Raw genomic sequence first — 26,250 nt, forward strand, 5'->3', positions numbered from 1 at the left:
AAAAGTTTGAAAACAAGAAATTAGTTCTTGGATATGTGAATAAATCTGTTAATGTTTCTAAACCTATGAATATTTTAAAACATGGTGAATCAATAAAAAATGAAGTTGCTAAAATTGACATTTCAAAGATTTCACAAACCATTTTTTACAGTAAGAAACAAGGTGCAGGTCATAATTGGGTGGCCAAAACTGTATCAAAACCACCATGTGTTGTAGAAGAAAAGAAAGTTGAATCTGAGTCACATGTAACAAGTGATGATGTATTATCATGTGAATCGGATTTTGAGGATGTTAGGTTGTTTTACAAGAATTTCAAACAACCCAAGACCAAGAAGGCTTGGGTTTCCTTGTTTCACTAAAATGGTTTTCTGTGTGTGCAGGGGCTTCCAAGATCCCACGATTCACATTGGATTATGGATAATGGAGCCTCAAGGCACATGATGGGTACTCTTCACTTACGTAAAGATGTTAAATCTATTCGAGGAGGGTATGTTGGTTTTGCAGGAAATTAAGGAGGTCTGTTGGGCCTAGTTATTTGGTTTGTACTTAGTTTGTTTGTTTTGTTTGAGCTGTGTATGTAAACCGAGATCCATTTGGATCTCGATGGGCTTTTGGTTAATATTGGGCTTGAGTGGTTAGTTCCCTATATATATAGAATGTATTGTATAGGGTTAAGGGTTGTTCATTCACTGATGTTCTTGGCCGTCTGAGGGTTATCATAGACGAGTATTGTATTGTTAGTGCTTAAGCACCCGACGTTAATATTAACGTGTGTTTTGAAGCCATTCTTGTGTTCTACGTGTTTGTGTTCACTTGTGTTCTTGAATCATCTAGTGTTGGAATTCCGCACCAACACCTAGACTGTTGATATCATAATTGTAATGATCCAGATTCGGGACTTACAATTGGTATCAGAGTCTTAGACCTATTCAGGCTCGTTATTGTGATATCAAGGATTCAAGATTTTGATTTATTGGTGGTTTGTTTGTTTTTTCGGTGAACAGGTGATCGGAGAAGAAGGAGATTCAATTTTGGGAAAAGATTGGTGTTAGTTTGGAAACAACTCAAAATCCCAACTTTCTCGGAAGTTTGTTACGCTACAGATTGACCTTTGGTGAGAAAACTTATTCTCGGCCACAATCAGTTCAAGAAAACTTGTTCTCGGCCACAAGTTGTTCTCAGTTGACTTTGGGTTTTCGGTCAACTTTTGTAGTTCTCGGTCAATATTGTTCTCGGTCAACATTGGTGTTCTCTGTTCTCTGTTGGGCCTGATTAATTTAATTTAGGCCTGGTTCTTGGACTTACAATTGGTATAAATTTAAAACTTTCTGGACTTGAATTAATCTCAAACTAATGGATCAGTTAACAAAAAGCAATGTTTCAATCAACACTTCACTCCATCAAGAACTTGACTCCATAATGGGGACCACCACTCGAATACCCCGTCTCTTGTCTCATGAGGGGTTTAGTGAATGGAAATTTCATTTTGAAAAGTACGTTAAGATGAAGGATCCCAAAGTTTGTAGAAGTATTCTTAGGGGGCCTCAAAGAATTACCCATCAACGTGAAAACTCGACTGAAATTCTTGTGAAGCCTGTTGCCTTGTATGATGATGATGATGATTTTGATAAAATTGAGGAAGATGAAAAGGTACTTTCAACTCTAACCATGGCACTTTCACCTGAGATTGCCCTTGGTTTTAGAGAACTTCAATCTGCTAAGGAACTATGGGAGGCATTAATCGAGGTGTATAAGGGAAACGAAGACATGAAAAGGAGTCGCCAAGACTTGCTGCGACAAAAGTTCAACATGTTTAACCATGTTCTAGGGGAGTCATTGGAAACTCAACTCCAAAGGTTCATATCTTTAGTGACTGAAATGAGATCTGCGAGTATTTATCTAGCAACTTCAGAGATAAACAACAAACTGGTAAACTCATTGCCAAAGAGTTGGGATATGAATGTTGCTGTTATCAAGAAGACTAAAGATCTCAACAGAATGTTTATCTCTGAGATGATGGCTACTATCAAGGCATATGATATGGACGACAAGCAACGAGAAATAAACCATGCGAATTCTTACAGTGCAGCTGGTTACAACGTTGCTCCAACAATGCTCTTATTTCTCAAGATAGTTTCTCATGTTCAAGGCCACTCAGCAACCTCCAACCCAAGTAAACTTTCAGATGTTTAAGTCCACTCAAGGCCATTCATCCTCTATTCCACCTCAACTAGCTCCAGTTTTCTTCACTAAGTCTGCTCAATCTTCATCAGCTCAACCTTCATCTGCTGGTGCTGCTCAAGGTTAGAACTCAAGTCAGATTCCCTCCATTCTGAAAGAGATTCAGGAGAACATAGCTCTAATGGCAGGATTCATGAACTGCTATAATGCTTTCCTAGCTGGAGATTTGGTTCAACCTGTTGTGACTGCTGAACTCGATCAGATTCACCCTGATGATGTTGAAGAAATGGACATCTCTTGGCAAATCGCCATGGCAATATTTCGTGCCAAGAAATTCACTAAGAGGACAGGTAGAATAATTGGAACATGCCTAATAATCAGAAGGTGGGGTTTAACAAGAACACTCTGAGATGCTATAACTGTCACGAGCTGGGTCATTTTGATCGTGAATGTACTAACCCAGCGAAGGAAGGAAACACAGAAAGGGCGCTGGTTCCAGTGGGTAATGCTAGGGGAAATGTTGGTGATAGTTCGGGAAATGGTGAAAGGGGATTGGTTGCTAAACAGTTTTCTTGGGAGGATCAGATGGCTGCTCTCAACATTGGAAACCAGACCGTAAATTTTGCAAATGTTGAAGACATTGAAGAGGAAAACGTTGCTGAGGAGGAAATCAAGGAACTTTAGTTTGCATATATGGCGTTCACTTCTCCCGACTCATATGAGGTAAATTTTCAACCATGTTCTCAAGATTGTGTTGATAAGATAGAATTATATAGGCTCCACAATGATAACTTAATTAGAGACATGGAAAGAGTTAAATCTGAAAACTTTAAACTCAAGAAAAATGAAAAAGGTTTTCTAAATAAAATAGAAGCAAATAAAAAGGATTTTTCTAAGCTGAAGTCTGAATTTAGTCTAAAATGCTGTCATTACTTAGATGCCAAACAGGAAATTGTTGAATTAACTACTAAGCTGGAAGCCTCTAAATTGGAAATTTTGGATCTAACTAGTAAATTTGAAAGAGCTGAACTAGATTTTAAAAAATTCGAGGGTTCTAGTAGAATAGTTGACTCAATGATTGAAAATCAATTGTGGTGGAAAGAAAACAAAGGTGAAGGCATAGGTTATAGTAATGTTCCACCACCTTATCATCATAATTATGTTAGTACTCCTGTTACTAAAGAACAGGAAGAAAAGGTAAAAGGCTTGCAGTACGGCAAACATACAAATGATGAAGCTAATTCCGTGAATGCAAGTGCGTCCACTTCAAGAGTGAACGATTCTAACGTGTTTGCTTCATGTTCAGAAAAAGTAACTGTGAGGGAATGGACTGATGAGGACGATGACCCTTGTTTTGAATTTAATAATGACATTATTTCTGATGTTCCTTTAAAACTGCCTGTTTTAAATTTTGTAATTCTGACTGTTTGTGTGGGCTCTGTTTCAAAGAGCAAGGATTTTTGTGTGATTGATTCGGCTAATATTTTGAATTCTGACAATGTGGTTTCAAATAAAATTAAAAATTCAGAATTAAACAAATATTTACCACCTAAATTTGTTAAATAGGGATGCTCTAATGACAAACACGGTGATAAGCTGAATAATGTAAAAAGGGGCCATCGAAATTTTCAGTAAACTGGTCCTCACAACCAGTCCAGACGAGGAGTTGCCCAAAATAATTTCTACATAAAACGTCAAACTTGTTTTAATTGTGGCACTCCTGGTCATATTGCCAGAAATTGTCCACATCGTCCATATGTTCCTTATTATGGATATTATCAAAGGAATATGCCATATATGCATCATAATTCGTACAGGCAAAGATTCAGGCATAGTCAGGTTAATTCCTCTGACGATGATTGGAACCGAAACAAATCTGGCAGGTTTAGTTCTCATCAGACTAAGCCTAACATGTTTAGAAAAAGGGTTAGAAAAGGTGCTTCAGTTTCAAAAGCGAACACAAATTCTAAGCCAAAACGGGTGGAAAAGGCAACCTCGTCTTCTTCCAACCCCGAAACACCGGAGGTTACGACAACCATTCGTACATATAATGCTAAATCATACAATGGTAGACACAAATGGTTGCCTAAATCTCCGGCAAAGGAATCTGAAAAATCCACATTTGATGATAAAAGGGACATGTCATGGCAACCCGTGACAGCTTTAAATGCATCAGGGTCACCTAGTGTAACTATGGACTGGGTACCAAAATCTAGCTAATCCCACGCTTTGTGGAGGGATAGCTATGGAGGAATATCATCAGACCTTGGTATGTTGATAGTGGCTGTTCCAGGCACATGACAGGAGACATTTCCCAACTACACGACATTCAAACTTTTAATGGTGGATATGTGTCCTTCGCGGGAGGAGAAAAGGGAAAGATCACACAGAAGGGTACTGTAAGTAACGGTGTTCTAAGATTTGAAAATGTTAATTTCGTTCCTGAATTGAAGCACAGTTTGCTGAGCGTGTCACAAATCTGTGACAAAGGGTTTTCAACTCACTTTACTAAGAAAGAATGTTTGATTTTGAAACCTGGTATCATTATACCAGAAGACTGGATTCTTGTTTGATCACACCGAAAGGATAATGCTTATGTGATCGACATGAACAAAAATGTTCCTGATGAAATAACATGCTTGTTTTCAAAAGTGTCGGAACACAATGCTATGCTTTGGCATCGTCGTCTTGGTCATGCTAATACAAAAAATTTAAATTGTCTTGCAAAAAATGATTTGGTTCGTGGCTTACCCATTAAAGATTTTGTTACTATTGAAAAATGCGTGGCTTGTGCCTTGGGTAAACATCATCGAAAAACTCATAAACCAAAATTGATCAACACCATCTCATCAGTTTTCAACTGCTACATATGGATCTCTTTGGTCCAGTGCATGTTTTGAGTCTTTCACGCAGCTCTTATTGTCTTGTTATTACTGATGACTACTCACGTTTTACTTGGGTATTTTTCTTGTCGAATAAGAGTGAAACTGCAGATTTGATCAAAAGGTTTATTGTGCTCATGGAGAACCAACTGAACTTGAAGCTGAAGGGAATACGCTGTGATAATGGTACATAATTCAAGAATGCATCATTAAATTATTTCTATTCAGAGAGGGGAGTGCTTTGTCAATATAGTTCAGCACGGACACCACAACAAAATGGTGTGGCTGAAAAAGAAACCGAACTCTTATTGAAGCGGCAAGGACGATGTTGTGTGATTCTAAGCTGCCATTATTTTTCTAGGCAGATGCTATTAATATGGCCTGTTATGTTCAGAATCGGGTGATAATCAACAAATCACAAATGAAGACTCCTTATGAGATTGTCTATGGACATAAGCCTACTGTCGCGCACTTCAAGGCTTTTGGTTGCCCATGTACTCTATTGAACCTCGAGTCTACTCCGAAATTTGGGGCCAAAGCTGATGATTGCTACTTTGTTGGTTATGCGGGCCTTACTGCTTACAGGGTCTACAACAAGTCTGCCAAACATATTCTAAAATCTTATGATGTTCGTTGGTTGGAAGAAAACGAGACTAATGCTCGTGTTGGTCCGGACTAGTTATTCGATTATAATGAACTCTTCAAACCGTTCAATGTGTTTCCGGTCATCAACACAGAACCTTCAGGCAACACTACAGTGGATGTTGAGAAAGATGACTCACATGCAGTATCCCACATCTCTCCACTCTTGGATGATGATGTCCCTGAACCAGTTAATGGCGACAAACCCGCATCTGTTTCTCAGCCGAAAGCAGTTCCAGAAAATGAATATTCGCAAAGTCCGTCTGAAGATACCACGACAGTTGAGGGGGAGAGTCATATTCGTCAGATTTTTGGGAGCACACTATTTCCCGATGTCATTCCAAATGAATATGTCGCCAGCACTTCGTACTCACATTGTACAGCGACCTCCGGATGGAAGAACCCCCTTGCTGACATTGACGTAAATTTGTCAAACTTGAATTCCACCAGTGATGTTTCCGATCAATTACTTTCCTCAAGAATTCAGAAAGATCATCCAATTGAGAACGTCATAGGTCCTCTTGAAACGGGCGTGTCCACAAGAAGTCAGACTAGAAATATAAACAGTTGTTTGCTTTCCTGTTTCATATCTTAGATAGAGCCAAAGACTGTAGACATGGCCCTCCAGGAACCCAATTGGGTAGACACTATGCCTGAAAAGTTAAATCAATTTAATAAGTTGAAATTTTAGAGATTGGTTGAGTAACCGGAGGGAAAGAAAGCACTTGATACGAGATGGGTGTTCCAAAACAAGCAAGATGACACCGAGGTTATTGTTCGAAACAAGGCTCGATTGGTAGGTCGTGGGTTTCGTCAAGTTGAAGGGTTGGATTACACTGAGGTTTTCGGGAGCACACTATTTCCCGATGTCATTCCAAATGAATATGTCGCCAGCACTTCGTACTCACATTGTACAGCGACCTCCGGATGGAAGAACCCCCTTGCTGACATTGACGTAAATTTGTCAAACTTGAATTCCACCAGTGATGTTTCCGATCAATTACTTCCCTCAAGAATTCAGAAAGATCATCCAATTAAGAACGTCATAAGTCCTCTTGAAACGGGCGTGTCCACCAGAAGTCAGACTGGAAATATAAACAGTTGTTTGCTTTCCTGTTTCATATCTCAGATAGAGCCAAAGACCGTAGACATGGCCCTCCAGGAACCCAGTTGGGTAGACGCTATGCATGAAGAGTTAAATCAATTTGATAAGTTGAAAGTTTAGAGATTGGTTGAGTAACCGGTGGGAAAGAAAGCACTTGATACGAGATGGGTGTTCCAAAACAAGCAAGATGACACCGGGGTTATTGTTCGAAACAAGGCTCGATTGGTAGGTCGTGGGTTTCGTCAAGTTGAAGGGTTGGATTACACTGAGGTTTATGCTCCTGTGGCTAGACTTGAAGCCATCAGAATTTTTTTGGCCTACGCTTCATTTATGGGGTTCACAGTGTATCAAATGGACGTTATGACTGCATTTCTGTATGGCGAGGTCAAGGAAGAGATATATGTGGAACAGCCACCGGGTTTTGCTGATTCCAAGAAGCCAAATCATGTTAACAAGTTAGACAAGGCATTGTATGGGCTTCATCAGGCTCCTCGAGCATGGTATGCTACATTGACAGCACATCTTCTAGATCATGGCTACAAGCGAGGAACCATTGATCAAACCCTATTCCGCAAAACTGTCGAAAAGGATTTGATCTTAGTCCAGATCTATGTAGACGACATTATCTTCAGATCCACCAGTGCTGAGTTGTGTGTGGAGTTTGAAGAAGTAATGAAGAAACGATTTGAGATGAGTTCGCTGGGAGAAATGACAACATTTCTGGGATTACAGGTTCGCCAAAGCTCGGCAGGAATTTTACTTCATCAAGGGAAGTATGTTGAGGATATGCTCACAAAGTTTGAGTTTCAAGACTCCAAGAGTGCTAACACTCCCATGGCGGAAAGGCCTTTACTGTCATCTGATCCGGAAGGGAGTCCCATAGATCAAACATACTATTGATCAATGATCGGGTCTCTAATATACCTCACCGCCAGCCGACCTGATATCATGTTTGCAGTCTGTCAATGTGCTCATTTCCAGGCTAATCCTAAACTCTCCCATTTAATTGCTGTCAAACGTATTTTTAGATATCTGAAGGGACAACCGAAGTTAGGTCTTTGGTATCCCAAACAATCAGAATTTGATCTTTATGCTTTTGCTGATAGCAATTATGGTGGAGATGACATTGACAGGAAATCTACATCTGCCGGATGCCAGTTCTTAGGAGATCATCTCATTTCATGGCAGTGTAAGAAACAACAGACGGTGTCCACCTCGACCGCCGAAGCGGAGTATGTTGCTGCATCAGCCTGCTGCTCTCAGGTTATCTGGATGCAAAATCAACTGCTGGATTACGGTTTGGAATTACTTGATACTCCCATCTTTTGTGATAATGATGCTGCCATTGCAATTGTTAAGAATCCAGTTCAACATTCTAAAACCAAGCACATCGATATTAAAATTCATTTTATTCGTGACTATTATGACCGAAAATTGATTCAACTTGAACAAGTTCACGCTGATAATAATGTGGCGGACTTATTTACAAAACCGGTCGGAACAGCCAAATTTAATGTGCTTGTGAGTTTTCTTAAAATGCTTCGTTTCGAGGATTGGGTCTTTTTAAGTGTAAACTCGTACATATCTTCTTAATTTGTACAATTTTAGGAGGAGAAAAATAAAAAAGCCAAAAATAGTGTTTGTGCGTAATTAATTAAAAAAAAAAAATTGTGTGTGTAAGTTTCATTTTCGCTTAAAATTATGTCGGTTGCTTAAGTTTGAAGAACATATACTTGTAGAGTCACAAAGGATAGCCTTAAAACTGAAAGCATCTGGGGCGATTGTGATATGTTTTGTGTTTTGAATTCTTTCACTTAAAATTATGTCGGTAACTCTAAGTTGGAAGGGCATGTATTTTCATATGTGTTTGGTCCTGTTAACCACTTGTGTTCATACGGGGTAGCCATTTACCTGAAACCTAAGAGTGACCGGGGTGATCGAGTCTCAAACTGTCTTTTGGGAAATGATATTACTATTCTGTTAACAGCTTTTGGGAAGCTTCAAATATTTTCAAACGAAAATTGATCCAACCTTTGGAAAATGATAGATATATTGTTTCTGTGTGCCTAAAGGGTGAAGTTATTAAGCTTAAAAGGCTCTAGAAAAGTCATTGATCTGTATGGTAGCTTTCTATGATGCGTAAAAGTTGAAGTGATATAAACTAAATTTGCTAAACTTACTGTGGAGAGTCATTTTGAAGAAATGTGTATGTCTCCATATACATCTCTCCGAATGATAGATAGAAAAGCAATTACCCAGACATACACGAGCCCGTTAGTGTCTTGATCACCTAAAATGTTTTGTTTCTAAGTTAAAAAATAAAAAATAAAAAATTGATTATTGTGGTACTTAAATTTTTTTTTTCTCGTTTTTCAAAAGCTTAAAGGGCCAAACTAGAACTACAGAGATGGGGGCATAAAAGTAAATCCTGTCATGTCTCGAATGAAAGGCCTGTAAGTCCAGATGGATTGTAAGTCCAACGTTCAACCTTAAAGCTCAAAATTTTGTTTTATTTTCAAATAAAAACCTTTTTGATCAAGTACTAGGGGGTTGAAGTCAAATTGGGGTGATCTGGGGAAAGCCAAATACGTTTTGAGAAAAGATAGGAGGCATCACAAATCCATGAGTGATGTCCATCTAAGCTTTATGCCGAACTGAACCTAATTCATATCACTGATGTAATGAAAGTCATGCTAAGTTTGTTTTACCTGCTATCAACCTGTCTCTTTATGTCATAATAACACTGAACATGAATCCTTGTGACAGCATCTTAAACAATATGATTTCATGTTCGGATCTTTTCGTAAAAGACGGCAACTTTATAAAACTGAAATTTGATCCCAAATCTGCAAAAATCTCAAAAAGATTATTCTTGTATTTTTATCTTTTTACTATTCTTGTTTTCTTTATTTTTTGTTTTATCTCGAAATCACTCTCCTCGAAACATGTGATTTAACTGGGTCGTTTTCAATGCGTCTATATTTCTTTGGGTTTTAGACTGGATTGTCAGGTATGAGATTAAAAGTATTTGGGCTAAAACAAAGGGTTGGGCTTGTTTGTGGGTTCTCGGCCCATCTCTTTTGGGTATAAATGATATTTATCCCAGATTTTGTTCTCATTCATTCAAAAACACCCTTTCATATCTCAAACCATTCAGCCGAAAATATCACAAACATAAGCTAATCACACTCCATTGTATTTGGTGTTCTTTTGATCGTGTTACAGGTATTGGATTGTCTTAGGGTTAATTGATGGAAGTTAAAGGGGTTTCGTTGCAGGATTAATGGAGATTTCGGTGACTTGGAAAAGACGACACACATTCCAAGAAGAAACCCAAAGGGTTCTCTGTCCCCAGCTGTCAAGGAGTTCTCGGTTGTCTTTCGTTGACCGAGATCTCCCAGCCTTGACCGAGAACTCATGTTCTCGGTTGACTTTCATTGACCGAGATCTTTGACCGAGAACTCATGTTCTCGAGATTGACTTTTGTTGACCGAGATCTCCAGGCCTTGACCGAGAATTCATGTTCTCGGGTTGACTTTCTTTGACCGAAAACGCTGGAATTAACCGAGAACTCATGTTTTCGTTGACCGAGATCTCCCAGCCTTGACCGAGAACTCATGTTCTCGGTTGACTTTCATTGACCGAGAACTCATGTTCTCGAGATTGACTTTTGTTGACCGAGATCTCCAGGCCTTGACCGAGAATTCATGTTCTCGGGTTAACTTTCTTTGACCGAAAACGCTGGAATTAACCGAGAACTCATGTTCTTGGTTAATCTGGACAGAAAACACTTGTCTTGTTGACAGAAAACTATTTGTGGACCGAGATCAATTACGAAACTATTATTTTATTTTCCTTTTGGTCCACCAAATGTGATCTTGTCATCATTGGCCCCTCATGTCTTAAAAATGACTAATTTGCTTTAAAATATAACTATAGTCAAGTTTGTATTTACTAACTTGATTCGTTTGGTGCAGAAATGGCTGATCAGGCTCTGTTAAAGTTTGTGGACACACATAACATACTTGGACATTTGTTTGATCCACCACTGGCTCACAAGGAATTCAAGTCTATGATTGCCGGCCTCAACACTTGCAGGATTTCTCACGCATTACGAGAAAACCCTGTCATTTGCAGAAAGATGATCACTGATTTTTGGAATAATGCCTCAATCAATCCATGAGGAGCAGATGGAGTTGTGTCGATAGACTCCAAAGTACAGAATAAGCCGGTCGTCATCATAAAGACTATTATAAGGGATGTGCTTTTGTTTGGTGGTCAACCCGATCACCCAACAGAATACTCTGCTACTGCCGTCTCTGAGATTATTACCAGGATGGGTTATGAGGGTGCTTATCCACCATCAATCAAGAAACTATTTCACCCATACTGGAGGTTTTTGATACACACATTCTTCACATGCGTGTCAGGAAGAAAGGGGGGATCTGACGAGATCAGACATACTCAGATGTCTGCTATTGTTGCTCTGATCAGGAAGAAAGGGGGGATCTGACGAGATCAGACATACTCAGAAGTTCGTTTTTAATGAAAAGATGAGTAATCTGAAAAGGAAGAAGAAAGAGATGTTCCTCTTGTATCCCAGATTTTTGCAAATGATTTTTGACTCTCACTACACCGACCTTGTCAAATCTGTTGATACATTAGATATGAAGTCAATGGGACCCAACACCTTTGGGTTAATGAAGCAGTCCAGGAAAGGCTCCAAGATTGTCTATCAGGGCCTCAATGCTCTGGAAAAGTTTGGTAAATTTGCTGAGACTGAACTGTTCCAGTTACAACTCAAATTGTCGATGAACATGTGACACCTGTTCAAAGGCAGTCTGCTGCATTCGAGATCAGTTCAGATGAAGAAGAAGAAGCAGAACACCGTGAAAAGGATACTGCTCTGACTGATGAGCAATTAAGAGATTTTGAAGCCTTCAAAGAATTATTACAGTCAACCGCTCTGAAGCCTCCTAGGCAGTTGTTGTAAATGAAGAAGTTGATATCCCTGAGGAACCAGCCACTGATCTCATTCCACGAAAGCGCAGAAAGAAAGATCTGAGATCGGTAGTGCTGGTTCGTGAAACTGAAACAACAACCACAACACCAGCAACAATCACAACCACTAGCCTATAGCAACAATCACAACCTGAGTCACAAGCTCCAGAGTCTCAAGTTGAATCATGTTTATCCTATGCAGAGCCACTGACTCAAGATCAGATGCTTGATGACATTGCTCGTGATTTTGATTTTGAGTCAGATAGTCCATCCACTGATGAGGCTACTATGCCATACACTGATGTTGCTTCTGGATCTTCTGGCCCATCCAATCTGGGTCAGTTAAGCTCAAATGTTTCCGAAAAGGTTGCTCAGATTCTGGCTATGCAAGAAAGGTATTTGCAAGATAAAGGCAAGGGAGTGGTGCTTGAAGATGCTCCCCGTTGATGTGCAAACTCTTTAACGTAGAGTCTTTGAACTTGAACAAGATTCTGTCGTGAAAGATGTGCGTATTCAAGAGCTGGAAGCCAGCAATTCAAATAAAGACTCCAAGATCAAAGAGCTTCAGTCCAACATGGGAGAGTTAACTGCCGTTTATCTAGACCTCCAACAAAATCTTGTTCAAAAGTTTGGAGATGAATTCAAGAGTAGTGATGATAAAACCTCAAAGATGCCCAACATTGATCAAAGTGGTAGCTCTACTGTTCGTCAGGCTGAAATTATAGATGAATCAGAGACGCTGAAACAGTATCTATCTGAACCTCCACTCTCCAAAGAAAAGTCGGATAGAATTCAGAAGAAGCTTCTGGTGATGAAAAACTCCAATCAGAATGTTGAATCATCCGATCACCCAGACAGATTCGTTGTTACTCTTCAAAAGGGTTTTTCGGATAAATATGGAGATCGTTCTGGAGTTGTGTCATGGGGTTTTGATGCTGAAAAGAACATGTGGTGGGTTAAACGGAAGTCCGGGACCACTGAATACTATAATAAGATGAAAGACTTTGGTTCCTGGACTAAGGTGGATCTCAGTGATTTGATAAACTCCCCATTCCACAATCCAACAAATGATAAACATGGTAGGGATTTCTGGAACTTTCTAAGAAATCAAGTTGATCAAGGCTTTCCAAAGATGCCAACTGCAGAATCGTTCTTGAAGAAAGCAAAGGTGGTCGTGGATCCAAAGACAGGAAAGACAATGGTCAATGTCATGTGGCCTGCTACAAAGAAAGTCACTCGTATTCCTGTGCCTAAAGCTATTCCAGATGGTACTCTGGATAATATGAGATTCTGGATGTATGATAGTGAAACTGCTACCGTGGTTGTACGTCTGCAGAAGGGCAAAGGGCAGTATAGATTTGTTGACCCACGAGATCTGCTGAAGCTTGGAGAGAAAGACATCAAGACACTCAGTGCATTTCAGATAATTGCCGACCCGATTTTTGAACCGACTGCAAAAGAATATACAAGCATGGTGGCTTCTATTATCAGATGCAAATTTTAGGCAGGTGGTTTGAAAGACGCTGACATCGATTATATGGAGCATGATTAAGAACCAAGCTACAAACCAAGGGGGAGATTGTTGGGCCTAGTTATTTGGTTTGTACTTAGTTTGTTTGTTTTGTTTGGGCTGTGTATGTAAACCGAGATCCATTTGGATCTTAGTGGGCTTTTGGTTAATATTGGGCTTGAGTGGTTAGTTCCCTATATATATAGAATGTATTGTATAGGGTTAAGGTTTGTTCATTCACTGATGTTTTTGGCCGTCTGAGGGTTATTACAGACGAGTATTGTATTGTTAGTGCTTAAGCACCCGACGTTAATATTAACGTGTGTTTTGAAGACATTCTTGTGTTCTACGTGTTTGTGTTCACTTGTGTTCTTGAATCATCTAGTGTTGGAATTCCGCACCAACACCTAGACTGTTGATATCATAATTGTAGTGATCCAGATTCGGGACTTACAAGGTCAGATTGTTGGAGAAGGCACGCTGACAAATGGGAAAGTCACATCTGATAAAGTCAACTACATTTCAGAGTTGGAGAACAACCTTCTCAACATATCACAAATCTGTGATAAGAGTTTCTCTACACATTTCACTGACAAGGAGTGCCTAATTTTGAAACCTGGTTTCAAAATTCCTAATGAACACTGATTCAAGGAGGTGATGAAACTGAAGTTTGAAATGAGTGCAATAGGGGAGATAAAATTTTTCCTTTGACTTCAAGTGGAACAGTTATCAGATGGTATTTTTATCCACCAGACAAAGTTTGTCAACGACGTCCTGGCAAAGTTCAATATGGCTGATGCAACGGCAATCAGTACTCCCCTACCATTGAATCATGGTATCGGTCCTGATCCCAACTGGGAGAAGGTTGATCAAACTTTATACCAATCCATGATTGGCTCATTGATGTACCTCACTACATCTCGGCCAGACATCATGTAAGTCACATGTTTGTGCGCCCGATATCAATCAAATCTGAAGGTTTAACATCTCATGATTGTCAAAAGAATTCTACATTATCTTAAGGGATGTCTGGGGGTCGGTCTCTGGTATCCAAAAGACGATGAGTTTGTGCTGAGGGTATACTCAGATTCGGATTATGGAAGCTGCAAGCTGAATGCCAAATCTACAACAACAGGGTGTTAGTTCTTTGGCAAGCGTCTTGTCACCTGGCAATGCAAGAAACAGACCACAGTATCGTTATCTACTTGTGAAGCTGAATATGTAGCTGCCTCTAGTTGCTGTTCTCAAGTTCTATGGATTCAACAACAGATGACGGACTACGGCTTGGATTTTCTTACTACCCCTATCTTCGTAGATAATAATGCAGCAATTTCAATTACAAAGAATCCGGTAAACCACTCAAAAACTAAACATATTGAAATACGGTATCACTTCATTCGTGATTGCTATGAAAAGAAGTTGATTACCATAGACAAAATTCACATCGATGAACAAAAGGCAGATCTTTTTACCAAAGCTTTTGATAAGTCACGATTTCAATACTTATTAAAACTTAATGGTTTAAAAGTTTTGGGCGGTGTTGATAAGAGGGTTACCGAGATATTGGATGGGTCAGATACATTGTGATCCTAAACATCAGAGTCCCATTTGTTTTTCTATAAATATTTTCATATGGTTTTTGTTTTTAAAGGGGGGGGGGGGCGTGGGATTTTCTGAAAAAACCAAAAACATAGAAAATTAAAAAAACATGTCAAAAACAGTAAAAATGCTCCTCAAAAAATGAGTTTTTGAAGCAAAAAGGGAAAATGATAATACATTGATCATTTGGTTCAAATCCAGTAAAAAGTAGGCATAAAATGCTTTGTGCTTAATTTTATTAGTGCACTGGTAGGCCTTTAAAACAAACAAGCAGGGAAAAGTAAAGTGATATAAACATAAAAATGCCAAATTGATGGGGTATTAGTTTCTTGCAAAAGTCTTGATAATGATGGCAGAAATGTAATAGCTGGTCATACTCAAGCCTTTTAATCAGAATTATTGGTTATAAATTTTGTGAAAACATAGCTATCAGTAAGTGGCTAACGCTTCAATGATGTATGGTCTTATGGTCTTAAATCCTGTATTGATGGGATGCTTTAAGGTTCCTGGATCCATCGGGTCTTTATGCGGTTTATCATCTGGGTATTCATTTCGATGAATATTTAAAAATGCTTTGAAAAGAAACCCACAGTCTCAGCTGCTTTATAAGTCATTAAACTTGATTGCATAAGTTTATGTACTGAACTCATTACTGACTTGATCAAAATCCGCTGTTAGACATACATTATCCCCTTGCTCGCATCTTATTACCATTAAGAAACGGACAACAAGGGACACAGTGTATGCATGCCGATAGATGAAATCGTGCATACTCATCCATGGGAAAGGACCTTAGGGTATTGCTTGATAATGAGGGTATGTCTTGTAGTGGGGATTATTTGCTGATATGCTTAAAAATAAAAGTTTTTTAATCTTCTGATTCTATGGTTTAAGTCAAGTTAGGGTGACTGTGTAAAAATCAAATTATACCTGAATCAAGATTAGAACTGATAAATCCTGATATTTTGTGCCTAATTAAATCTCTTAAATGTATCACAGAAATTCCTGAATCATTTGTTTAAAAGGTTTAGGTGGACAACAATACCAATGACTGACTTAACACTAGTCATAATAAATTGCTGAAAATAAAACTGCGATGTAAAGGCAATTTGGTTAATATGATTCCCTGCATAAACTCACAAAAATATGAACCTTGTTGTGTTTTCTCAAATTCAAATCAAAAGAAATCAAAACGTTCAACTTTTGTACTCAAGGTCATTAATTTGGACTTGGTAAACAGTGGATTTTCAAATAAGCTTCTTTAAGTTATTACTTTAATGTGCAAGGACATTAATTTGTACTTGTGACATTACATTGGTGTGAATACACAAGACATGTCAAGATTCAATTGGATATACTTATGCAACATATAAGTCATAAACACTTATCCGGCGCATAAGTTATGCGCCGCATAAGGTTCACACTTATACGCCGCATATTTTGAAAATTGAACATATCCGGAGATCACACATATATGCCGCATATGTGAAGGTTTATCTGATCTTATCCTCGCATATACAAACAAAATTTTTCAATATGTAGAACTGACAGTCACAGACTGATATGCAATAAAAGCCACGGTTGAAACAGTGATAAGTAGTTAAGGATTATGAATATTGCTATTAATAGATATCTCTTTATATAGTAATTTGTGCTTACCAAAAATCTGAATCTATCACTTTCAATCCGAATGAAATTTTTGCTAGCATAACTGAAAGTCTGAATTATAACACCAGGTATGTAATTGATTAAATTTGTTGAACGATTGAAGAGTCTTGTTTGTGATACAATTTTGATGATCAGAGTCATAGAGTTTGATGTAAACTGAAATAAAAATTTGCTGTTGATATATACAAAAGTCATATTTGGGATCAACTTATCCATAAAACTATCATATCCGGAGCCTAAATGTATAACAAATACTTGCACGGGAATGTTTTGTTTTTGCAGATTTAAAAGATGATGACTGAGGAAGAAGATGATCCTAATGAAGATGGAAATATATTGAAAGAGATAAGAATTCAAAAGCTTACAAAAATTGAACAAGTCGTTACTTTCATATATCATGTTCTGATAAGTCGTTACTTTCAAATATCATGTGCTTCTAAGATTCTTCGAAAGCATATAATGGAGGAAAACATCACGGATCATATACATATATATATATATATATATATATATACATATATATATATATATGATAACCTGATCATATTTTTAGCGAAGCTTCAGGTGGCTGGGGTACTGCCAAGATGATGTAACACAAAGTGTACATCTTATTACATCAAACTATCTTCATATTTATCCCGAACTCTATGCAAATTCATTATCTTAGGTACTTATTTGAGTTATTTGTGAATTTGCAGGTCCGGGTGCCCGCCCGACAAAGAAAACATGAAAAGATGGCGTTTCAGGGACAAAAACAAGCAATGTACCAGACCTGCACGCCCATGCCAGTTCGTGCATAGGCCCGTGCCAACCTGGAAATGTGCCAGTGCAAGCCAATGCATGTTCTACAGCTGAGAAAGTTCAAAATAACCAGCCCGTGCACGGCCGTGCATACCCGTGCAAGCCCCTGCCAGCCCGTGCAAGCTCGTGCTAGAACAGAGAAATCTGACTTTTTGGTCAGACTAAAGCAATGAGTTGACTTTCCACATTAGTGCATGGTCGTGCGTGCCCGTGCACCTGCCCGTGCCAGACGTCTAGAATGCATAAATACACTTACAAATTTCAGTTGGAAAGATAATGGTGGCTCTCAAAATCAGAGTCAAAATCAAAAGCCACCGGGGTTTGACCGAAATCCAAATTACCAGAATCAACCCCAGAACCAATCTTACCAGCAAAAGCCTCACTTTCAGGGTTCCAGCAGTAGTGGTCAGTCTAGTGGTGGGTCTAGTGTTGAAAATCTTTTGACTCAGCTTTTGGCTAAAACCGAGACCTCAAATAAACTGCCTGAACAGAGGAACCTGAAGATTGATGTGACTCTCCATAGACACGATCTCGAGTTGAGGAATCAGAAAGCGTCCATTCAGACCATTGAGAATCAGGTTGGATAGATTGCTCAGCTCCTCTCTGCGAGACCACAGGGTAGCCTTCCGAGTAACACTGAGATTAATCCGAATGCCGAGGCTAAGGCGATTACCCTGAGGAGTGGTAGATCCACAATTCCTGTTGATGCATCGGTTTCCACACCAAAACCGATTGCCAATGAGATCGAGACTGAGACTCCTGGTGAGGTGCATCCGAGGCTAACCCCAGAAAGTACCTCACAAACTAGTGAGCCAGGCAGGACTTATGTTCCTACTATTCCATACCCAGGCCGTTTGAAGAAGCAGAAGATGGAAGAGCAGTACGGGAAATTCTTAGAACTTTTTAAGCAACTTCACATTAATCTTCCGTTTCTCGATGCGTTGAAAGAAATGCCTAAGTATGCTAAGTTTCTGAAAGAGGTCCTCTCAAATAAGAAGAAATTAGAGGAGCTTTCTTGTGTGACTTTGAATGAGGAGTGTTCAGCGGTCCTTCAGAATAAACTGCCCAAAAAAATGACCGATCCGGGCAGTTTTACCATTCCATGTCTGATCGGTAGTTTGTCGGTTAGTAACGCTTTAGCCGACCTAGGTGCTAGCATTAACTTGATGCCTTATTCTGTTTTTGCAAAGCTAGACCTGGGTGAGCCTAAGCCTACTCGCATGAGCATTCAACTTGCCGACCGCTAGGTGAAATACCCGAGAGGTATAGTTGAGAATATGCTTGTGAAGATCGACAAATTTGTGTTTCCTTTTGACTTTGTGATCTTGGACATGGATGAGAATAAAAATGTACCACTCATCCTAGGTCGACCTTTCCTAGCCACTTCTAGAGCTCTCATTGATGTCTGCACCGACATACTCACTCTTAGAGTTGTAGACGAGGAGGTGACCTTTGATATTGGGAGATCCATGCGCCACCCACATGATCATGATGATGTGCTCTACATTGATACTGTCGATTGTTGCATTTGTGAGCACATATAGGACACGTGTGAGGAGTCCTTTTTGGATACTCAGTTGTGTGTTGAAGGGATTTCTGACTTAGTCAGTGGACCTCTATTTGAGGAGTTGGTCTGTGGTGTGGATCACGAGCCTCCTGAGTGTTTAGAGAGGATTGAGGATGTTGATCGCGTTGCCGAGCCTAAGGCAAAACCTTCTGTTATGGACCCACCATCTATTGAGCTTAAGGAGCTCCCGTCCCATTTGGAGTATGCTTTCTTAGAGGATGGGTCTCACCTTCCTGTTATCATTTCTGCTAGTTTGTCGAGCTAGGAGAAGGTAAAGTTGCTCACAGTTTTGAAAATGCATAAGCACGGGATCGCCTGGAAGATCATGAATATAAAAGGGATCAACCCATCCTTTTGTACCCATAAGATCTTGATTGAGGAGGAGTACAAACCCGTGGTGCAGCACAAACGGCGTCTCAACCCTAATATGCAAGACGTTGTGAAGAAAGAGGTCATCAAGCTTCTCGATGCTGGATTGATTTACCCGATCTCTGATTCCCCATGGGTGAGTCCGGTGCAGGTTGTCCCGAAAAAGGGCGGTATGAAGGTTGTTGTGAATGAGAAGAACGAGTTGATTCCTACACGTACCGTCACGGGATGGAGAGTTTTCATTGACTACCGCAAACTCAATGATTCCACGAGGAAAGACCATTTTCCACTCCCCTTCATTGACCAGATGTTGGAGCGACTGTTGGGAAAGATGTACTATTGCTTTCTTGACGGCTTCTCGGGATACTTTCAGATCCCCATCTCTCCTGAGGATCAGGAGAAGACGACATTCACATGTCCCTATGGCACATTCGCCTACCGGCGGATGCCCTTTGGACTGTGTAATGCCCTAGCCATGTTTCAGAGATGCATGGTGGCGATTTTTCATGACATGATCGAGGACTCCATGGAGGTTTTCATGGATGATTTTTCTGTTTTCAGGAGTTCGTTTGATCATTGTTTGAAAAACTTAGAGAGAATGTTGGCCCGTTGTGAGGAGGCCAACCTTGTTCTTAATTGGGAGAAATGCCACTTCATGGTGAAGGAGGGCATTGTGCTAGGGCATAAGATTTCACAGGCGGGGCTTGAGGTTGATCGAGCCAAAATTGATACCATTTCGAAGCTTCCGCCACCCAATTCGGTGAAGTCTATTAGGAGTTTTCTCGGTCACGCGGGATTTTATCGGAGATTCATAAATAACTTTTCCTAAATCGCTCGCCCGATGACAAAACTCCTTGAGAAAGATGCCCTGTTTGTTTTCTCTTCCAAATGTCTTCGGGCGTTCGATCTTCTGAAGGAGAAATTGATGAATGCCCCTATCATGGTTGCCCCTGACTGGTCCTTACCTTTCGAATTGATGTGTGATGCTAGTGACTTTGCAGTCGGGGCGGTTCTAGGTCAAAGGAGGGATAAGCACTTTCACCCGATTTATTATGCGAGTAGGACACTGAACGATGCGCAGGAGCATTACATGACCACTGAAAAGGAGCTCCTTGCTGTTGTCTTCACATTCGATAAATTTCGGTATTATCTTTTCCTTTCTAAGACCATTGTGTTCACGGATCATGCAGCCCTTCGTTATCTGTTCAGCAAACAAGATGCGAAGCCGAGACTTTTTCGATGGATTTTGTTGCTGCAGGAGTTTGACATTGAGATCCGTGACAAAAAGGGTGCTGAGAATGTCGCGGCCGAACACCTCTCCCGTCTTGAGTGCTCAGCTTCATCAAAACAAGTGGGGGTTCACATAAATGACAATTTCCCCCACGAGTTCCTCATGCATATCGAGACACGGGATGAGGATCATCCTTGCTTCGCTGACATTGCGAATTTTCTTACTAGTGGGATCGTGCTTAAGGGTCTGACTCACCATAAAAAGAAGAAATTCTTTTCTGATGTGAAGCATTATTTTTGGGAGGATCCTTACTTGCTTCGTGTTGGTTCCGATCAGCTCGTGCGTAGGTGTGTGTATGGTGATGAGGCTCGAAAGATCTTGAAACACTGCCACGAGGGCCCGATGGAGGACACCATGGAGCCACGTCTACGGCGAAGAAGGTCTTTGATGCCGGTTTCTTCTAGCCAACCATCTTCCGTGATGCTCATGACATGGCGCAGTCTTGTGATGCTTGCCAGAGGGCGAGCAACATCTCATCACGAGATGAGATGCCCCAGCGACCGATTCAGGTCTGCGAGGTTTTTGATGTCTGGGGCATCGACTTCATGGGACCTTTCCTGACTTCTTTCAGCTACCATTACATCCTAGTGGCCGTTGATTATGTTTCAAAATGGGCCGAGGCGCAAGCCTTGCCCACAAATGATGCTAGGTCGGTGGTGAAATTTCTGAAGAAGTTGTTCTCCCGCTTTGGTGCCCCCAAAGCACTGATTAGTGACCGAGGGACACATTTTTGTAATGCCTAGTTGGAAATGGAAATGTCCCGGTATGATGTCCATCATCGCTTCTCTACACCATATCACCCGCAGATGAGTGGGCAGGTTGAGGTCACGAATCGGGGCATCAAGAGGATCTTGGAGAAAACGGTTAGTCAGAACCGTAAGGATTGGTCCGAGAAATTGGATGACGCACTGTGGGCTTCCCGTACCGCCTACAAAACACCGATTGGTACGACACCATTTAAATTGGTGTACGGGAAAGCGTGTCATCTCCATGCTGAACTCGAGCATAAGGCATATTGGGCATTGAAAAGTGCAAATCTTGATCTTGCATGCGCGGGTAAAAACAGGATGGGTCAGTTGCATGAGCTTGAGGAGTTGAGAGGCCAAGCTTATGAGAATTCACGGATTTACAAGGAGAGGATCAAAAAGCTTCATGACGCCCGGTTGAAGGACCAAAAACAATTCCAAGTGGGCGATCGTGTTTTGCTTTTCAATTCTCGCCTTCGCTTATTCCCCGGGAAGTTGAAATCCCGATGGTCCGGCCCCTTTAGTGTGAGACAGGTGTTCGAGTACGGTACCGTTGAGATTGGCCATGAGGATGGACGCATCTTCAAGTTGAACGGTCACCGTTTAAAACACTATTTGGGTGAGCTGGTCGAGACAGTTTTGGAGGTTGTCGACCTCCACCCCATGATCTAGTGTGGGGAGTGTGAGTCTAGCTATCGACTCTGTCAAAATTTAGCATGTTTAGGAATTTGTAGATTTTGCGTGTTTGTTTTATTCTTGTTTGTTTTCGAAGAGTTAAGCTATCTTTGTAGATTTTGTGATTTTATTTATGTTTGATTTGTGTAGACTTTTGTTCATGACTTTGGTTTGTGATGGATGTTATTTGGAATGATGATATGGATTGTGTTTGTGTATTATGTTGTTTGGTGTGGCTTGTTTTGTCTTGCTCTATTGCAGGTGCATGTTGTGGATGTTTATTTGCACGGTTGGCGTTGCTGGGTGTTCCCTGTTGACCCTCCCGGGTCTCTTGTCTGGCAGCCTTGCGGTTTTCAGGAGAGTTTTCTGTTCTCTCTTTTGCACTTACTTTTATAGTTGTTTGTTGTGCAACGAGGGCGTTGCACAATTCAAGTGTGGGGAGGGAATTTTGGGTATTTTTTGAATTTTGTTTGTCCAAATGTAAATTTTTTTGCAAAACTCCTAAGAAAATTTTTGTAGCAAATAATAACCACTAAGCAATTTTAATTGTTTTGTCAAAGCATAAATCTTTAAGACATTCAAGGCGAAAATCTTTAAAAAGACATACCTTTAAGCATGACAAACAAGATTCACATTCTTACCTTGCAAAAGTTACCCATTCTGCCCGTTTCCGTGAGTTGGCCTCATCATTATTTTTTCTCATGTTTTTGTGGGCAATTGAGTGAGCGGGGTGATTATTGTAAGGTAGAACTTGTTTTTGGGATTGCATTTTAAAAACCATATACATATACATTACATAAATCATTGAGGAATTTAGGATAAACCCATTGTCTAGCCATTTTTCCACTTATATTTTCCTTACACACATTATCCGCTTAGTAGCCCATGTTTGACCTTTTCTCGTGTTTTTATTATTTCGCCCTATTTTTATCGCCACTTAGCCATATAACCTTTTATATTTTCACCCATTTTTGGTTAGAAATCCGGTTCGGCTAAGTTAGTTATTTTTTGTATTTCATTTTTGTTGTATTTTATTCACTTGGGAACTTTAGAAGCACAATGCTTTCTCCCAAAGTGAAAAGTTTGTATGTAAATATTTATTACTTTTGGCAAAAAAAAAAAAAGTTTGGAAGAAAAGAAGAGAAGTTATGAAGTTAGTTCATCATATATTAGGTGAAACTTGATTTCAAAGAGCAATTTTTGGTTCGTTAGCTCTCAGCTCGTTTACACCATTTGGCTTAGTTAGTTAGATTTCGTTTTGTAGCTAACTTAGTTCCGGTTTTCTAGCCGTTTAGCCACTTTTCCCAAAAATTCCTCACCCTAACCCTAAACCAAGTTACAACCCTCAAGTACTCGTGTTTTATGCCATGTATGTGTCGGTTTGATTTGACCCTTAAACAAGCCTATGCTTTGCTTAGTCATCATCTTGGCATCGAGTGTTCTCAACATGCACTATTACACGCATGATCACTAAATATAGCCGAGTGTATGAGTGAACATTGTGAGTTTTGCAAGGTGGGAATGTGATGAAAATTTGTAATGTTCTTTAGATTATGTCTTCATTCTAATTAGGCTTGTTTGGACATATATACAATGCCTACTTGATTTATTAAAGAATTGAATGATTATTGCTTGCGGGTTATTATTGCTATTGTGGAGTTTGTTTTATTTACTTGAGGACAAGCAGAGTTCAAGTGTGGGGATGTTTGATGTAACACAAAGTGTACATCTTATTACATCGAATTATCTTCATATTTATCCCGAACTCTATGCAAATTCATTATTTTAGGTACTTATTTGAGTTATTTGTGAATTTGCAGGTCCGAGCGCCCGCCCGACAAAGAAAACATGAAAAGATGGCATTTCAGGGACAAAAACAAGCAATCTGCCAGACCTGCACGCCCAGGCCAGCCCGTGAATGGGCCCGTGCCAACCTGGAAATGTGCCAGTGCAAGCCAATGCATGTTCTACAGCTGAGAAAGTTCAAAATAACCATCCCGTGCACGGCCGTGCATGCCCGTGCAAGCCCGTGCCAGCCCGTGCAAGCTCGTGCCAGAACAAAGAAATTGACTTTTTGGTCAAACTAAAGCAATGGGTTGACTTTCCACATTAGTGCACGGCCGTGCGTGCCCGTGCACCTGCCCGTGCCAGACGTCCAGAATGCATAAATACACTTCCATTGTCCTCATTTCAAGTGTGGAGCCTTAGGGGAATTCTCTAAACTTGCTGGAAAATTATTGTGTGTTTGCTAGAGAGAATTCAAGGCTTCCATCTTGTGTGATCGTCCTTGCAAGTAGCAACCATCATCCATCTTAGTTTGTAATTTCTTGTTCTTAACAATGATTTATAAGATTAGTTTGATTTTGGTTGTTGTATTAAGCCTTATGGGCTAAATACTCTTGTTACTTAGATTATGTTGAAACTTCTACTTATGTGATATTTATCTATGCATGATTTTGGTAAATTGGTGTTCTTCAAGTTTATGACATGTTCTTGAATAGAGTTTAATGGTTGAATGCTTGTTTTAATTCCTAGTCTTGTTAGTTTGATAGATGCTTTGCCATAATATGTTGGCAAACTATGTGTTGAGTATTTGTTTATGAACTTAGTTTGTGTATGCATACTTTGTTTATATCACTAAGTTAGGAATGACCAGTGGAAATTAACTTGGTTATGACTTTTAACAAGCATGAAACCTATCACTTGATATTGGAAAATTGTATGGTGATAATATGATTCTTTGAGTTGGTTAATGTTTGCTAGAGATTAAGGCCATAATCCTTAGTTTATATTTTGCTAATTTGAAAGACTCATGTGTTGAACTAGTGTTCTTGAACTTGTCTATTTTACATGATTCTAGGTGGTTAGTTTGTTGTTTTCATGCTTGCTTTCTTTTAATTGTGAGATTAGGTAGTTTTGACAAACTTACTAATCTATGGGTATTAACTTGTTGAATACCCATCATGATGTTTTGTTGTTAGTATTAGGTTGCCTTGATTGGAATTTGATATTGATGCTTAATACATGATGTTTGCCATTATCATTGTCCTTTTGTCACTAAGTTTAAGTGGATGCATAGTCTAAGTAGCTTTGTTTGGATTGATTGTTAGTTGTATTTTATTTGCTTTGTTATTGTTATATGTTAGTTTAGTAATTCGAAAAATCAATTTGATTGCTTGGTTGGTTAAATTAATTATAAGGATTTATTATCAAAAGTTCGCCGTGTCCATGGATTGACACTCGGTTCTTACCGATACTTTGCTACAAACGATAGGTACACTTGCCTTTCGTGTGTGGTTTGGTTGTTGGTGAAAACCATTTTTTAAAACCCGATTTGTGTGAAACTTTTATTCAAATTTTATATATATATATTCGCATACGTCACAAGACTATTCCAGCATAAGACAACTTATAGTTTTAAATAAAATTCTGAAATATTGTTCACAAGAAATTAGATCTAGCTATATCCGAGGGGGATTCTGTTAGATCATATACGTCTGTAGCTATGATCTGTATGCTTAAATGTCATATATGTGTATGAGTTTGTAACTAGCGCATAAGTCTACTTGGGGTCCGCATATGTTATGCGGCACGTAACATATACGCCGTATAAGATATACACCCCAAGTAAACGTACAAGTAAATCCTATAAATAGGAGACTTATGCGTGATTAGGAAGACTTTTGGTCATTCATGTCATATGCTAGAGAGAGAGACTAGAGAGAGAAAGTTCCTAAACTATCATATCTTGTAATCTTTTGTTATTATCAATGGAATATGTGCTTAAAGTTACTTGTGATGTTCATTCACATTGTATTTCGCACATTGAGACATAAGCTATAACAATATCATATCCTAATCAGTGTCTACATTAGTCACTAAAACCCCCTTTCAAAGCGCCAATCATGATTGCTCCTGATTGGACCATTCCATTCGGGATCATGTGTGATGCAAGTGATATTGCAGTTGGAGCCATACTCGGCCAACGCAAAGATAACACTTTCACCCAATCTACTATGCTAGTAAAACTCTTAATGATGCACAATAAAACTACACCACCATAGAAAAGGAGTTATTTTCCTTTGAGAAATTTAGGGCCCACCTTTGTTCTTTCCAAAACCATTGTTTACACTAACTAGGACACCATTCGATACCTTTACAACAAAGAATATGCAAAACAAAGATTAATCCGATGGATTCTGCTATTTCAAGA

The sequence above is a fragment of the Bidens hawaiensis genome, unplaced genomic scaffold, assembly GCF_021521415.1.
Source record: "Bidens hawaiensis isolate Kalapana, Puna unplaced genomic scaffold, B.hawaiensis_p1.1 tig00006521_1, whole genome shotgun sequence".
NCBI classification, from domain to species: domain Eukaryota; kingdom Viridiplantae; phylum Streptophyta; class Magnoliopsida; order Asterales; family Asteraceae; genus Bidens; species Bidens hawaiensis.